We start from the raw sequence: 10,839 nt of genomic DNA, 5'->3' as shown, positions 1-10,839 counted from the left end.
AGGCACCCTAGGCATTTGTGAAAATTTATCTATGATATGATGGATATTGTCCAACTGTACTTGAATCATCAGACAAATTAAAGCAGCCCATTTCTGGGATCTGTTCACATCCCATATGTTCTTTTAACCATAGATAGTCTATAGTCATGAGATTTTGGAGTGCTACAACTTGCACCCCTCCCAACTCCTGGTTGAGTTCCAACAGTACAGATCCGGTCAAATTCGTTGTCTCACTGTATGCACATGCCAGCCTAGACATCTCCCTCCTCATTCCTATGGCAAGTCCAGGAGACGGTGGGCTGGGTGCAGCCACATCCGCAGCATCGTCCGGATCCCTGTGGAGGCTTTTTGATGATCATCCCCCGGCACAAGTCCCCCAGAGAGTGCTGATGCCGGAAGCTCCTCCTCATATCGTATCTTAGTTCATTTTCTGGGTATCCAAGCTAGGCCTTGATCTTCTGCATAGCAACAAACAGACCCTTTGCCCACACTTTGACATGCCCTCTATACCACTGTGCAGAACTCATTGGAGGTCAGCACACAATAACTGCTTTTTTTTTTTTTAAGAGAAAGGAATATTATCAGAAAAAAGTACCTCCATAGCTGATCATCTGACACCCTTTAAGTGATCAACATTAAGGATATTTAAAGCATGCGTTGATCTTTGATTTACCAATAGTTTTATCCTGTTAAGGAGTAATCCCCCTTTTCTTTCTTTCTTTCTTTCTTTTTTTTTTTTTTTAATTTTTAATCTACACTTACATGAAGAATACTATGTTTACTATGCTCTCCCCTATATCAGGTCCCCCCTAACAACCACATTACGGTTACTGTCCATCAGCTTAGCAAAATGTTGTAGAGTCACTACTTGTCCTCTCTGTGTTGTGCAGCCCACCCTCCCCTTTCTCCCTCCCCCCCATGCATGCTAATCTTAATACCCCTCTTCTTCTTCCCCCCTCTTATCCCTCCCTGCCCACCCATCCTCCCCAGTTCCTTTCCCTTTGGTACCTGTTAGTCCATTTTTGGGTTCTGTAATTCCACTGCTGTTTTGTTCCTTCAGTTTTTCCTTTGTTCCTATACTCCTCAGATGAGTGAAATCATTTGGTATTTCTCTTTCTCCGCTTGGCTTATTTCACTGAGCATAATACTCTCCAGCTCCATCCATGTTGCTGCAAATGGTTGGATTTTTCCACTTCTTATGGCTGAGTAGTATTCCATTGTGTATATGTACCACATGTTCTTTATCCATTCATCTATCAATGGACATTTAGGTTGCTTCCAATTCTTGGCTATTGTAAATAGTGCTGCGATAAACATAGGAGTGCATCTGTCTTTCTCAAACTTGATTGCTGCGTTCTTAGGGTAAATTCCTAGGAGTGGAATTCCTGGGTCAAATGGTAGGTCTGTTTTGAGCATTTTGACGCACCTCCATACTGCTTTCCACAATGGTTGAACTAATTTACATTCCCACCAGCAGTGTAGGAGGGTTCCCCTTTCTCCACAGCCTCGCCAACATTTGTTGTTGTTTGTCTTTTGGATGGCAGCTATCCTTACTGGTGTGAGGTGATACCTCATTGTAGTTTTAATTTGCATTTCTCTGATAATTAGTGATGTGGAGCATCTTTTCATGTGTCTCTTGGCCATCTGTATTTCTTTTTTGGAGAACTGTCTGTTCAGTTCCTCTGCCCATTTTTTAATTGGGTTATTTGTTTTTTGTTTGTTGAGGTGTGTGAGCTCTTTATATATTCTGGACGTCAAGCCTTTATCGGATCTGTCATTTTCAAATATATTCTCCCATACTGTAGGGTTCCTTTTTGTTCTATTGATGGTGTCTTTCGCTGTACAGAAGCTTTTCAGCTTAATGTAGTCCCACTTGCTCATTTTTGCTGTTGTTTTCCTTGCCCGGGGAGATATGTTCAAGAAGAGATCACTCATGTTTATGTCTAAGAGGTTTTTGCCTATGTTTTTTTCCAAGAGTTTAATGGTTTCATGACTTACATTCAGGTCTTTGATCCATTTTGAGTTTACCTTTGTATATGGGGTTAGACAATGGTCCAGTTTCATTCTCCTACATGTAGCTGTCCAGTTTTGCCAGCACCATCTGTTGAAGAGACTGTCATTTCCCCATTGTATGTCCATGGCTCCTTTATCAAATATTAATTGACCATATATGTTTGGGTTAATTTCTGGGGTCTCTAATCTGTTCCACTGGTCTGTGGCTCTGTTCTTGTGCCAGTACCAAATTGTCTTGATTACTATGGCTTTGTAGTAGAGCTTGAAGTTGGGGAGTGAGATCCCCCCTACTTTATTCTTCTTTTTCAGGATTGCTTTGGCTATTCGGGGTCTTTGGTGTTTCCATATGAATTTTTGAATTATTTGTTCCAATTCATTGAAGAATGTTGCTGGTAATTTGAGAGGGATTGCATCAAATCTGTATATTGCTTTGGGCAGGATGGCCATTTTGACGATATTAATTCTTCCTAGCCAGGAGCATGGGATGAGTTTCCATTTATTAGTGTCCCCTTTAATTTCTCTTAAGAGTGACTTGTAGTTTTCAGAGTATAAGTCTTTCACTTCTTTGGTTAGGTTTATTCCTAGGTATTTTATTCTTTTTGATGCAATGGTGAATGGAATTGTTTTCCTGATTTCTCTTTCTATTGATTCGTTGTTAGTGTATAGGAAAGCTACAGATTTCTGTGTGTTAATTTTGTATCCTGCAACTTTGCTGTATTCCGATATCAGTTCTAGTAGTTTTGGAGTGGAGTCTTTAGGGTTTTTTATGTACAGTATCATATCATCTGCAAATAGTGACAGTTTAACTTCTTCTTTACCAATCTGGATTCCTTGTATTTCTTTGTTTTGTCTGATTGCTGTGGCTAGGACCTCCAGTACTATGTTAAATAACAGTGGGGAGAGTGGGCATCCCTGTCTGGTTCCCGATCTCAGAGGAAATGCTTTCAGCTTCTCGCTGTTCAGTATAATGCTGGCTGTGGGTTTATCATATATGGCCTTTATTATGTTGAGGTACTTGCCCTCTATTCCCATTTTGCTGAGAGTTTTTATCATGAATGGATGTTGAATTTTGTCAAATGCTTTTTCAGCATCTATGGAGATGATCATGTGGTTTTTGTCTTTCTTTTTGTTGATGTGGTGGATGATGTTGATGGATTTTCGAATGTTGTACCACCCTTGCATCCCTGGGATGAACCCCACTTGGTCATGGTGTATGATCCTTTTGATATACTGTTGAATTCTGTTTGCTAATATTTTATTGAGTATTTTTGCATCTACATTCATCAGGGATATTGGTCTGTAATTTTCTTTTTTTGTGGGGTCTTTGCCTGGTTTTGGTATTAGGGTGATGTTGGCCTCATAGAATGAGTTTGGGAGTATTCCCTCTTCTTCTATTTTGTGGAACACTTTAAGGAGAATGGGTATTATGTCTTCTCTGTGTGTCTGATAAAATTCCGAGGTAAATCCGTCCGGCCCCGGGGTTTTGTTCTTGGGTAGTTTTTTGATTACTGTTTCAATTTCTTTGCTCGTAATTGGTTTGTTTAACTTTTGTGTTTCTTCCTTGGTCAGTCTTGGGAGGTTGTATTTTTCTAGGAAGTTGTCCATTTCTTCTAGGTTTTCCAGCTTGTTGGCATATAGGTTTTCATAGTAGTCTTTAATAATTCTTTGTATTTCTGTGGATTCTGTCGTGATTTTTCCATTCTCATTTCTGATTATGTTGATTTGTGTTGACTCTCTTTTTCTCTTAATAAGTTGGGCTAGAGGCTTATCTATTTTGTTTATTTTCTCAAAGAACCAGCTCTTGGTTTCATGATTTTTGCTATTGTTTTATTCTTCTCAATTTTGTTTATTTCTTCTCTGATCTTTATTATGTCCCTCCTTCTGCTGACTTTAGGCCTCATTTGTTCTTCTTTTTCCAGTTTTAATAATTGTGATGTTAGACTATTCATTTGGGATTGTTCTTCCTTCTTCAAGTGTGCCTGGATTGCTATATACTTTCCTCTTAAGACTGCTTTTGCTGCATCCCACAAAGTTGGGGCTTAGTGTTGTTGTTGTCATTTGTTTCTATATATTCCTTGATCTCTATTTTGATTTGTTCATTGATCCATTGATTATTTAGTAGCATGTTGTTAAGCCTCCATGTGTTTGTGAGCCTTTTTGTTTTCTTTGTAGAATTTATTTCTACTTTCATACCTTTGTGGTCTGAAAAATTGGTTGGTAGAATTTCAATATTTTGGAATTTACTGAGGCTCTTTTTGTGAGCTAGTATGTGGTCTATTCTGGAGAATGTTCCATGTGCACTTGAGAAGAATGTATATCCTGTTGCTTTTGGATGTAGAGTTCTATAGATGTCTATTAGGTCCATCTGTTCTAGTGTGTTGTTCAGTGCCTGTGTGTCTTTACTTATTTTCTGCCCAGTGGATCTATCCTTTGGGGTGAGTGGTGTGTTGAAGTCTCCTACAATGAATGCATTGCAGTCTATTTCCGTCTTTAGTTCTGTTAGTATTTGCTTCACATATGCTGGTGCTCCTGTATTGGGTGCATATATATTTAGAATGGTTATATCCTCTTGTTGGACTGAGCCCTTTATCATTATGTAGTGTCCTTCTTTATCTCTTGTTACTTTCCTTGTTTTGAAGTCTATTTTGTCTGATATTAGTACTGCAACCCCTGCTTTCTTCTCACTGTTGTTTGCCTGAAATATGTTTTTCCATCCCTTGACTTTTAGTCTATGCTTATCTTTGGGTTTAAGGTGAGTTTCTTGTAAGCAGCATATAGATGGGTCTTGCTTTTTTATCCATTCTATTACTCTATGTCTTTTGATTGGTGCATTAAGTCCATTTACATTTAGGGTGACTATTGAGAGATATGTACTTATTGCCATTGCAGGCTTTAGATTAGTGGTTACCAAAGGTTCAAGGTTAGCTTCTTTAGTATCTTACTGCCTAACTTAGCTCGCTTATTGAGCTGTTATATACACTGTCTGGAAATTCTTTTCTTCTCTCCCTTCTTATTCCTCCTCCTCCATTCTTCATATGTTGTGTGTTTTGTTCTGTGCTCTTTTTAGGGGTGCTCCCATCTAGAGCAGTCCCTGTAGGATGCCCTGTAGAGGTGGTTTGTGGGAAGCAAATTCCCTCAGCTTTTGCTTGTCTGGGAATTGTTTAATCCCGCCATCATATTTAAATGATAGTCGTGCTGGATACAGTATCCTTGGTTCAAGGCCCTTCTGTTTCATTGCATTAAGTATATCATGCCATTCTCTTCTGGCCTGTAGGGTTTCTGTCAAGATGTCTGATGTTAGCCTGATGGGTTTTCCTTTATAGGTGACCTTTTTCTCTCTAGCTGCCTTTAAAACTCTTTCCTTGTCCTTGATCCTTGCCATTTTAATTACTATGTGTCTTGGTTTTGTCCTCCTTGGATCCTTTCTGTTGGGAGTTCTGTGTAATTCCATGGTCTGTTTGATTATTTCCTCCCCCAGTTTGGGGAAGTTTTCAGCAATTATTTCTTCAAAGAGACTTTCTATCCCTTTTCCTCTTTCTTCCTCTTCTGGTATCCCTATAATACGAATATTATTCCTTTTGTATTGGTCACATATTTCTCTTAGTGTTTTTTCATTCCTGGAGATCCTTTTATCTCTCTCTATGTCAGCTTCTATACGTTCCTGTTCTCTGGCTTCTATTCCTTCAATGGCCTCTTGCATCTTATCCATTCTGCTTATAAATCCTTCCAGGGATTGTTTCACTTCTGTGATCTCCTTCCTGACCTCTGTGATCTCCTTCTGGACTTCATCCCACTGCTCTTGCATTTTTCTCTGCATCTCATCCCACTGCTCTTGCATTTTTCTCTGCATCTCATCCCATTGCTCTTGCATTTTTCTCTGCATCTCCGTCAGCATGTTCATGACTTTTATTTTGAATTCTTTTTCAGGAGGACTGGTTAGGTCTGTCTCCCTCTCAGGTGTTGTCTCTGTGATCTTTGTCTGCCTGTAGTTTTGCCTTTTCATGGTGATAGAGATAGTTTGCAGATCTGGTACAAGTGACCGCTGGAAGAGCTTCCCTTCTTGTTGGTTTGTGGCCTCCTCCTGGGAGAATAGCGATCTCTAGTGGCTTGTGCTGGGCAGCTGTGCGCAGACAGTGCTTCTGCTTCCTGCCCAGTTGCTTTGGGGTTTATCTCCGCTGTTGCTGTGGGCTTGGCCTGGCTGGGGCTGTTCCTCCAAAATGGTGGAGCCCCGTTGGAGTGGGGAGCGGCCGGGAGACTATTTATCTCCGTAAGGGGCCTCTGTGCTCCCTGCTGCCCAGGGGGTTAGAGTGCCCAGAGATCCCCAGATTCCCTGCCTCTGGTCTAAGTGACCTGTCCTGCCCCTTTAAGACTTCCAAAAAGCACTCTCCAAACCAAAACAACAACAGCAGCAATGAGAGAGGGAACAGAAAGGAAGAAAAAAAGGAAAAAACACGCGATTTTTTTTTTTTTTTTTTTTTTGTCCTCAGGTGCCGGTCCCAGGCACCCGCTCACTGGTCCTGCTGCCCTGTCTCCCTAGCACCAGGGTCCCTGTCCTTTCAAGGCTTCCAAAAAGCACCCACCCACCGGTCCCGCAGGGAAGGAACGCTCGATATTCTTTGTCCTCAGGCGCTGGTCCCAGGCACCCGCTCACCAGTCCCGCCGCCCTGCCTCCCTAGCACCGGGGTCCCTGTCCCTTTAAGGCTTCCAAAAAGCACTCGCCAAAAAGAGAGAAAAAAAGGGGAAAAACGTGCGATTTCCTCCGTCCTCAGGTGCCCGTCTCAGGCTCCCGCCCACCAGTCCCACAGGGAAAAACGTGCGATATTCTTTGTCCTCAGGCACGGGTCCCAGACACCCGCTCACCAGTCCCGCCACCCTGCCTCCCTAGCACTGGGGTCCCTCTCCCTTTTAGGCTTCCAAAAAGCACTCGCAAAAAAGAGAAAAAAAAAGGGGAAAAACGCGCGATTTCCTCTGTCCTCAAGTGCCGGTCTCAGGCACCTGCCCCCCGGTCCCGCAGGGAAAAACGTGGGATATTCTTTGTCCTCAGGCGCCGGTCCCAGGCACCCGCTCACCAGTCCTGCCACCCTGCCTCCCTAGCACTGGGGTCCCTGTCCCTTTAAAGCTTCCAAAAAGCGCTCGCCAAAAAGAGAAAAACAAAAGGGGAAAAACGCGCCATTTCCTCCGTCCTCAAGCGCCGGTCTCAGGCACCCGCCCGCCGGTCCCGCAGGGAGAAACGCGGGATATTCTTTGTCCTCAGGCGCCGGTCCCAGGCACCTGCTCACCGGTCCCGCCACCCTGCCTCCCTAGCAACAGGGGCCCGTCCCTTTAAGGCTTCCAAAAAGCACTTGCCAAAAAAAAACCGCTCCGGTTTCTTTCCACCCGCCGGGAGCCGGGGGGAGGGGCGCTCGGGTCCCGCCGGGCCGGGGCTTGTATCTTACCCCCTTCGCAAGGCGCTGGGTTCTTGCAGGTGTGGATGTGGTCTGGATGTTGTCCTGTGTCCTGTGGTCTCTATTTTAGGAAGATTTTTCTTTGGTATATTTTCATAGCTCTATGTGTTTTTGGGAGGAGATTTCCACTGCTCTACTCACGCTGCCATCCTGGCTCCGCCTCTCACCGTTGTTGCTTTTAACTGCCGATAAAGCTAACTCAGTCCTCTTCCACCTAAAATGGTCTTCTTTGGCCCCTAACTCAGGCTCTTTTAGAAGCACCTAGTTCAGAGACCGCAGTCCTGGGGGCTGATGTCCCCACTCATCCCTCAGAGGTCTCCCGCATCCTTACCGCCTGTCAGGCCCGTCTTGGGCCTCTGCCCTACCTGCTTCCCCTGCGGTGGGGTAAGGGGGTCTGCTCTCCACCCAGCCACACCTGGTGGCCCCCTGCAGCCCTCAGCCCCAGGGTCATCTTGCCCCTCCCTGGCGGTCACCCACCGAGCTCCCAGCCCCTCCACGGGCATTCGGGGACTCGGATTCTTTCCTTCCAGCGCCAGAGGGAGAGGCGGGCGGGGGTGACCTCGGCCTCATATGCTCAGCGGCTCCCCTGCTGTGTGGGACCCCCAGCCCTACATCAGCCCCCAGCCAGCTGGGGCTCCTGCTGGGATTCCTACCCTTTCCCACACCCCAGCACACACACTTCGGGGAACACTCTCAGCTCATCCCTCACTCCAACCCATGGTCAGCAGGTTGTCTTCTCTCTAGTGGGGCCTCACTCAGGGCACCTGCTCCGCATTCTTCCACCCCATGGGCTTCCTGTTTTAGAGGACACAGGCCCTACCCCTTCCTGAGGCGGGAGGCAGGTGTGCAGGGAACACTGCCAAGCGGATGATGGGGTGCTCACAGACCGTGGTGGTCTCCACCTGGCTTCTGGGAACCCCGTGGTTCTCACCTGATGCTTTCTCACGTCTGGTCTCTGCTGCAGGCAGAGTGCCTGAAAACTCACCTGCAGATGGAAGCACAGCTCCTGGGCCCAGACTCTGCTGCGCCCATGGACACCTGAGCCCTTGGGGAATTCTGGCTGGAGAACAGTGTTGCGTAGAGGTCACAAGCAAAAGCCCCAGAACACGGCTGTGGCTGTCTGGGCTAAAATCCCAGCAGCACCCCTGACGGGCATGCCCCAGGGAAAGACACCCGACCCGGTGCAGACCACAGCCCTTTCATTAAGCGAGAGCCACCATAGGGGGTGGTAGTGAGGCCACATAATGCTCCACGGCGCGGGGGACCCAACTGCGAGCTAAGGAACTGGCTTTGCTTGTGGTTGTGATTTGGAGATGGTTCCAGTATTGGAAACCAGGACCCAGAAGTTAAGAAACTATCTAAGACTTTCTGCCTAAGACCCCTGACTGACCTGGGCTCCAGCCCCAGGGCCCGGAATATTGCCAATATTTTCCAAAGGGGCAGACCTCCACTTGTGACAGGAGCTGGGGCATCTGGAGGGCAGCCGGCGAAAGCCAGGGCCCAGGCTGGCGCACCACCCCGTCTCGGGCAGGCCAAGACCAGCCACCCCACCAGGAGGCACGCTCCCTTCTCTGCTGTTCATTAATTGGCTCTGAAGCAAAGCATGCTTCTCAGGCTTTGAAGGAGTCGCCTTCATTTCACTTGGGCGTGTAACATTTGAGAAAAGGAATATCACAAAATTCTGTGGTCCTGGCCTTCGTTGTCAGCTGTTCCATGGCCCCTGGGAGCACTGCCACAGCACGCTGCTCCCGACGGCTTGTCTGGGGGGCCACCCTCTGAAGCGCTGAGCAGAGCATCTTGGCCCCGCAATCACGTTTTTCTCCTTGAAACTAACCAGATGGCTGAAGTGGCTGCTACCTCAGGGTGAGCGACTCTAGCTGAGCAGAGGGCAGATGCGGCAATTCACAGCGTTGGAGCATCTCACTGGCCTCTAAGACTTAATCAGTTTGCAAGGAAAGGCTTTAGCGGAGTCAGCCTCCCCAGGACTCGGAGCAGGGCACCCTGGCCATAGCTTTGTTAGGGGCAGACATGGCATCAGGCGCCCCCACAGGCTGGCAGATGCAAGGGAGAGGCTGTCCCCAGGGGGCTCTAGGCCTGGGTCTCCCCACCCTTGCTCCTGCCAGGGGCCCATCACTCCCTGCGTTCCACTGGGGGCCCCGAGCACAGGGAGGAGATGGCTGCAGGGGTGAGCTGGCGCAGGGGTCTCACCACTCCCAGCGACAGAGCACAGCTGGGAGCCGCTGTCCCGCTGTGGTGGAGGCACATGGGATCTCTAAGCTGACCGCAGGGAAACAGGCTGCCCCTGCAGTTCCGCCCCCGCAACACTGACACTGACACCCTGCAGGAGGGAAATCAACCCCTGCCCCACCCGGCCTCGGACACTCCCTGGGGAAGGGGAGGAGGTGGGACAGGAACAACAGCTGGGAAAATCTGCTGGTTAAGTTTGTTACCAGCAGAACAGCAGAGAACTAAGTGGCTTATTGTTTTGAGGCTGGCTGGGGCTCCTGGTCCCCTGCTGAGGCTTCTGGCAGCTGTTCATCCTCCTCCCACCCAGGCCCAGTCCAGGGGAGGATGCGGTTCCATGAGACTGGAGGCTGCAAGGCCCTGACAGTCCAGAGCTAGGGGCCCAGGGAAATCAGCCATGAGGACTCTAAGTAGGGAGGCTCTTTGAAAAGAGGGACCAGGTGCTGCAGGCCACCAACTGAACTGGAGTGAAGGCAACGAACAGGAGCCCGGAAGGGAGTGAGGCGCAGCCTCCCAGCCCTGAGATGCTGTGTCCTCCTGGGGCAGCCAGGGCCACAGGCTGGCACGGCCAGGACTCCACCCTACTTGGGCCACTGGTCACGAGTCCTTCCTTCCTGATCTGGGGTGACCAAGCCCAGGCTCAGGGTCTGAGGGCCAGGAAGCCAGGAAGCTCAGTCAGCCTAAGCCTTGGACACTGTTTTGCCCACCTGCCTGCCAGCCCTTCCTCCCACCACCCCCAGCCACCCTGCTCCAGGCTGAAAGGCCAGCCAGGAGGACCCCAGAGAGAGGACAACTGGGGGCTTGTGCAAGGACAGTAATGGGGAGGTCAGTGGGGGACGAGAGGTGACAGAGGGGAGGCCAGGCACTTTCTGAGAGCGTACGGGGTGGGAGCTGCTCAAGGCGCTGCTTCCTGCTGGGTCCAGCCCGCCCCTCTTCACAGGGCTCCTGGGGTCATAGAGGGACTTGGCTGTGGGGGGCGGTGGGGGTGCTGAGGGTCAGGGCCTGGCTTAGACCTGGGTGCAGGTGTGGGAAGGAGGCACTCAGGAGGGCTAGGGGACCAGTCAGCACAGCACAGGGCCAGACCCCAGGGCCACTATGGCCACCAGCTCCATGAAGCACCTGAGGTGACGTGGATGGT

The sequence above is a fragment of the Manis javanica genome, chromosome 4 (assembly GCF_040802235.1).
Source record: "Manis javanica isolate MJ-LG chromosome 4, MJ_LKY, whole genome shotgun sequence".
Taxonomy (NCBI): domain Eukaryota; kingdom Metazoa; phylum Chordata; class Mammalia; order Pholidota; family Manidae; genus Manis; species Manis javanica.
This window is presented reverse-complemented; position numbering follows the sequence as displayed.